The 6,293-nt window shown below is 40.7% G+C and overlaps 1 long non-coding RNA gene across 8 annotated transcripts; it reads left to right on the top strand.

The window, feature by feature from the left end:
- The first annotated feature begins 2,826 nt into the window (after positions 1-2,826).
- Positions 2,827-6,086, top strand: LOC136505431 (uncharacterized). Of its 8 annotated transcripts, XR_010771205.1 has the most exons (5): positions 2,827-3,222; positions 4,079-4,196; positions 4,432-4,496; positions 4,896-5,009; positions 5,782-6,086. It is a non-coding gene; the product is annotated as an uncharacterized lncRNA (long non-coding RNA). The 8 variants fall into 8 exon arrangements; XR_010771204.1 differs by lacking the exon at positions 4,432-4,496; XR_010771203.1 differs by lacking the exon at positions 4,432-4,496 and having other exon boundaries at positions 4,875-5,009.
- Positions 6,087-6,293: the final 207 nt, after the last annotated feature.

Raw genomic sequence — 6,293 nt, 5'->3', positions numbered from 1 at the left:
TTGTGAGTAGAAGTTTGGTTATGGTTTACTTCTCCATCATGTGTATAAGTTATCAATATATTCCAACTGCCCCTCCTTCCCTATGGTAAAAATATAAATAACGATGCCTGAAATACTCTCGGGTAAAGTGCTACAATGATATATTATCTGTGCGCTTCTAAATTCTTTTCATTTATATATATTATTTCTAGTCACATGCAATATTAAAGTACTTCTTAGTGTCATTCTAAAAGTGGCACTAGGTAGTACCGATAAACATTTTTTGCACCATCACTAGGGATGACAACTTAGTAAAAAGATAGCAAGGAATGTCAACCACATAGGGTAACTATTTAAAATAAGTGACACGTTAATAAATATCAACAACTGTCATAAAACTTTATGCAAATTAGTGGACATCCACGTGTGACACACATGTATTTATAGTTGTGATGTGTGAGGAAGGAAAATATAAATTTTGATCAAACTTAAAATCCCAACAAAATTCAGAAGATCCATATGCATAGAACAGCTTCACTACGTAGAGGTAGGGCTCATCTTCAGAAAAAGTTAGATACATTTTTTTTATTTTTTTGAGCTATAATGAATTAGTATGAACTTTTCTAAAGATTTAATCAGGTTTTAATTATTTTTAGAAAATAATTGAAACTCCGTATTTTTTTTAAAAAATGACGGACTCACACGGTATGCACTGACTTATAATCTATGCAGCAATGAGTGATGTGCCGTTGTGCGGCTTCTGAAGCTGTTTTGTGGCTCTGAATTCGTGCTCTCAGTCTCACAGGACACTGGTGTCAGACGAAGCCGAAAAAACGAGCTTCCACCGGCTCCCTCCCTGCCACCTGGGTAAGATCCCGTTTTGCCCTCATGCGCGGAGGACGAGGACGCCGGGGCGCGGCCGCAGAGAGCTGCCGGAGCGCGCGGAGGACGGGGACGCCGGGGCGCTGCCGTGCGGAGCTGCCGGAGCGCGCAGAGGACGAGGACGCCGGGAGCCCGGGACGCGGCTGCGCAGAGCTGCCGGAGCACGGGCGCACGTAGCGCGGAGCGGCCTATAGGACGCCGGGCAGAGCTAGCAGGGCGGCCGCGCGGAGGTGCTTGCAGGGCGCCGAGCCAAGACGACGCTCCAGGACGGTCCGCCGCGCGCTGCGTGCATGGTGCCGTGGATCTTGACCACGTGTTGCAGAAGATAAGGATAGGCAGAGAACGGATAAGGTAGAAAAGAAAAGGAAAAGAAAAAGAAAAAGAAAAAAAAAGGAAAAGTAAGGGTATTATAGATATTTTATCCCAGTGAACTATCCGGTGAAACTATTTTGCCAAATGGTAAAAAAAACTGATTCAACTACTCAAATGAATCTGCTCCACGTATGAAGTCATAACTGAAGTTGTTTTAGTCGAAACCGGAGCTCTACCAAACAAACCCGACAATGAACAAAAATCAATAACATTTAACAAATACATTTCAAAAATCGGTACGGTGCCCCCCAATTGATATTAGCATCTTCAGATGTCAATTCTCATAATTAACAAACCAAAATGTGCAACAAGAATCTTAATTAGGAGCTATGTGGAAAAAAATTACACACTTCATGTTTTTAAATCTGAAGGGCTATTGTTTAAATGTGGACGGTATTCCACATATACTACAATGTTGCAATGGTAATAAGTTTTTTCAAGTGCATATGATCAAAGGAATATAATTGCCTTCTAGAGTTTGAGAGAAAAATATCTCATTCATTATGTATTCCACAACATGACGAATGTTTTTGAGTTCATTAGAATGCCCTTTTTTATTTGGAGCTCACACCATCTCTAAATCAGACATAATGAATCAAGGAGACTGCATCGGATGACAATGAGTCACCGGCCTCGCACCCTTTGCTAGCCTCTTGGGAGCGGACATGTCCTCGCCCGGTAGATCCGGCTCGGGTTAGGCCCGAATCCCACCGTGTACACAATCGTGTAAATAATTATATTCTTGTAAAAATAGCCAAAACAACAATTGACACATTCACACATGATTTTGTTAACCATTAATTTCCGTTTTTATATTCTCGTAATCACTATTAGTTTTGGCAACAATACGAGTTAAAACGTGCATTTGGTGCGTTCCAAAAAAAATAAAAACGTGCATTTGGACATATACATGCTGCAAAACAAGACCATCGTAAAACCTTTTGAGATTTTATATTATTGCCTTGTTCGGCTAGCTGGAAAAACGGCTGATGCTGATGCTATGCTAATTTATTACGAGAGAAAAATACTGTTATTTCATTGAAACGGTATGGCTGATAAGTTCAAGTGAACAGGGACCCGTAACTCGGATCATTTGAACAAGATAAAATAGTTTTTAGCTTAGAACTTTGCACCAGCTAAATTCGAATTCCATCCGAATTTTCCACTCCCGCGTTCCGTGCCGCCGGGCCTAGACCAAAAAGCATATCCCCACGTCATTTACCCTTAGCTCCCATGACTTCGGACCTTGTTTGGTTTCTACATGATCTCCTAAAATTTTCCGTCACATCGAATGTTTGAACACATGTATAGAGTATTAAATATAGATTAATTTTGAAACTAATTACACAACTTACGACTAATTTACGAGACGAATATTTTAAGCCTAATTAGTCCATGATCTGACAACGTGGTGCTACAGTACATATGCTAATGATGGATTAATTAGGACTTAAAAATTCATCTCGTAAATTAACCTCTATCTATATAATTGGTTTTATAATTAATCTATATTTAATACTCCTTATTACGTGACATGAATTTTAGGACGAACAAACACTCCCTTCATTTCCCTCCTCGAATCAAAAAGTTAAAATTCCCCACGGCGGCGGCTGCTCTTGCCGGCTCGTCCGCACCCTCCTTTCCCTTTCCCCAACTTTCTCCTCCATCCACTCAGCTCTATCCACGGATTCATCCATAGCTACTACGCACAGGCACTGGCGCGACTGTGACTGCCGGAGACCGAGGGGCAGACAGGTCCGGGACGAGCCCCACCAGCGGCTCGCCCTCCGATGGTGCTGGCGGGCCGACGCAGCCTCCGACGGCGCGAGCTTGCAGGGCGCGGCCTCTCCGGTGGCGTGCCTCTCCGGTGTACTGGGTGGCTCGGGGTGTCCCCTCCGGCGAAGTGGGCGGGCCAGGGACGAGCCCCTCCCTGGCGGCGCGATCTGTGGCTTCCGATTCGCGATCTATGGCTTCCGATTGGCTTCACGGGTAACTGGTGTCTGCTACTGTCTTTGGTTGGCTTCGTTTTGGCGTGTTTTTAATAGCATAGGAATAGGACATTTTATTTGAGTGTTTCTTCCCGTTAATAGAAAAGAGGAAGAATGAGAGGTCATGCATTGCTAGATCTGAGTTGAGCAGAATATTAGCACAATTATACTAGGTTGTGATTGCCATACCTTTCAAGTTCTAACTGTAACTAGCAGTACTAACATTTGTATGTTTAGTAACTGTTAGCATTTGTGTGCCATGTCTGGTTGTGTTGGCAACAAATTAAAAAGAGATAAAGGATCTTAGCAGAGCTGAAAATAGGACAGTTGCATATATGTGCTTGGCAGTTCTATATTACTAAGCTATAGAATGCATGTAATTTTGCTTCAGAAATGCTATACAACACACGTGTGTTTTAGCAAAAAAAAAAACATGGATTTTTTTGTATCTCTCTCCCTCTCTCTTTCTCGCCGGAGACCACCGGCGCCGGCGCCGGCGACCGGCGAGCTCGCCCCGGCGGCGGCGGCGGATCTGTGATTTGTCCTTGTAGAAAAAAAATTGTGATATGTGATCTGTCTGTGGAGGCCGGAGGCTGGAGGTAGAAGAAGGGTGGAGGCTGTTAGATCTTAATCCTATGGTGCAAAAAAATTCATGCGTTGAAACTGCATAAAACACATGGTTGTATAGTAGACAGACTCTTTTGCTTTCGATTTTGACAAGGGATCTATCTGAATCTGTAATTTGAGGACAAGAAAAATTGTAGCAGTCTTGTTTTAATCATATTTACATTGACAAAAAATGTGCCAGTTATGTTGCTGACATAATTTTTTTCCTTGCTTTCTCTGTATTGGTGTAGGATAGGGGCCTCATTTCCGATCTAATAGTTGTGGAGGACTAGATATTCTACCTGGAGAGAAGGTCCGCCTGCACTGTGCCACGCCTCCTGACAGGTTGCAGCAGCAGGAGCACTCAGGGTGAGGCCAGTTCCCTACCCTGATTAGTGCAACAAATAAAGTATGATTCCAATTTTTAGAGGTAGCTGAAGCAGTTAAATTGTAGAACTTGTATGGTTGCATCCCTTTTAGATTTGTCCATTCTATCTTCTGAATAAAGATCTCTGGCATCCCCTTCAGTCATTTTGATTGAGCATACATTTATTTAGTAGTGTGCATATTAAAAAAGTTACACTGAGGAATTGGTCACTACCAGGTCTTTAGGCTATATGCCATACACCATTCAGTCTTGCTGCCTTGCTGGGTTCACGATAAGAAGCTGTAAGTTGTAACAGAAACTTGACCTTGTCGATTAATTTGCAGCAGAAGGGGTGTGGATTGACCATGTGAATATAGCTGTAATAGTGGTTGAATGCTATCAACCTTCCGATGCTCTAATTCAGAGATACCACTATTTAGTGTTTGAGTTATGAACCTTATTATTCACTTTTCAGAGTTATTTAGTGTTATTCAATTAACAGCCTGTTCGTTTGGCTGTGGCTTGTCGTAAACGATCAGTAAATTTTCAGCCGGAACAATATTTTTCTCTCACATAAACCAGCCAGCAGTACTTCTTTACGAACCAGCAACGATACGAACCAGCCAACCGAACAGGCTGTAATTTGGTACTTGCAAGAAGGATTGATTTGGTTAATTCAGTTTCTGATGTATGATAGATAGGATTAATTTGGTCTACATGGGGTAGTGATACCAATAATCAACAAGATGATTGGGCTTCAGAGGATGTATATATGCAACTGACTGCTGCAGCTCTCAATTCTCTAACATAGATGTGTGAGTTTTTCCCCTTCTGCTACTTCCATTCTCATATTTGCATGTTACAGCACAATTAGTATTCTCTTTCATTGTGATCCAAACATCCTAGGTACTTATATGTGGGGTTTATAATTGGTCCTAAAGATGAGGAATTGCAACCTGTTTGCATAAGGCATTACGAGTAATTTGAAGAGATATTTTTAGTTTAACATTATGTTCTTAGTTCCTTGGAGCAGCCAACCAAATTTACTATTGTCTTGTCAGATAGTCAATTGATTATTGGTTTCTATCAATTAGGAAATTCAATGTGAAAAAACTATTGGGTTCATTACCCAGGCTGCTTTCTTAATTTAATCTGCCATGTATGGCTTCTCCATTTTCTGTAACACATTCAATTCTCAGTTGATCTTCTTTTTGTAAATATTGTTAATTCTCTGGAGTTACTCTTGATAATAAACAGAGTTGCCATAGCATTGAAATGAATTTTCCCTTTGGAGTCCCTGATGGAAATAGTCATTTTCAGAAGTATATGAAAATGAAGAAATTGTGTGAATTGTGATTGGTATACAGTTCTACCAGTGAAATATCTATAGATAATTCAATTTTGTTGATGTTTCTTTCTTTCCATTGGTGCAATTTGGTCTAAGTAACATGTATGGATTGTAGATTACCTAGTACAATATTTTTCTATGTGAATGCATGTACATAACTTTTCGAATGCAAGTAAAATTGTTTTGTTGTATCTGAAACTTGCCAGTAAGGTATTTATTGTGCTTGTGCTGATGGCCAGGTGTGGATACATCCGTAAAACAGCTCAGCTTGGATACATCAAGTGAGGTACAGATCGCCACACCTAAGCTCTTTAGTCTTCCTGTTGAATCAGAAAGTGAGGTGAGCATTTGAGTTCATTTTTAGTTAAAATGGCAGGTTATTATGATATATATTTGGCTGTATACGTGTAAGAAATTTCAGTTACCTACTGTAGGTTTATGAATCGATGGATGATTTTCAATACCTGGTGTTAATTGCTTGACAAAGGGATGTATCTCAAGCTTGTAAAGAATTTGATTGCTAAATAGATGAAACATGTATCTAGATCTCTTTACATTCTTTGCATAAAGTAGTAAACCTAAGTTTCTAATATCCTAATCTTGTTCTTTTGGTCAATAGGTAGACAAAGTTTGAGTGGGAGGCTTAGAATCAAGCAAAGACACAGTCGAGGCTATGACATATTGCATTGCTAGGAAGGCCTCTAGTGCTACATGCTCCCTCCATACTAAAAAATGAAGTCGTTTTAGACAG

This window comes from Miscanthus floridulus, chromosome 14, assembly GCF_019320115.1.
Source record: "Miscanthus floridulus cultivar M001 chromosome 14, ASM1932011v1, whole genome shotgun sequence".
Taxonomy (NCBI): Eukaryota; Viridiplantae; Streptophyta; class Magnoliopsida; order Poales; family Poaceae; genus Miscanthus; species Miscanthus floridulus.
This window is presented reverse-complemented; position numbering and strand designations above follow the sequence as displayed.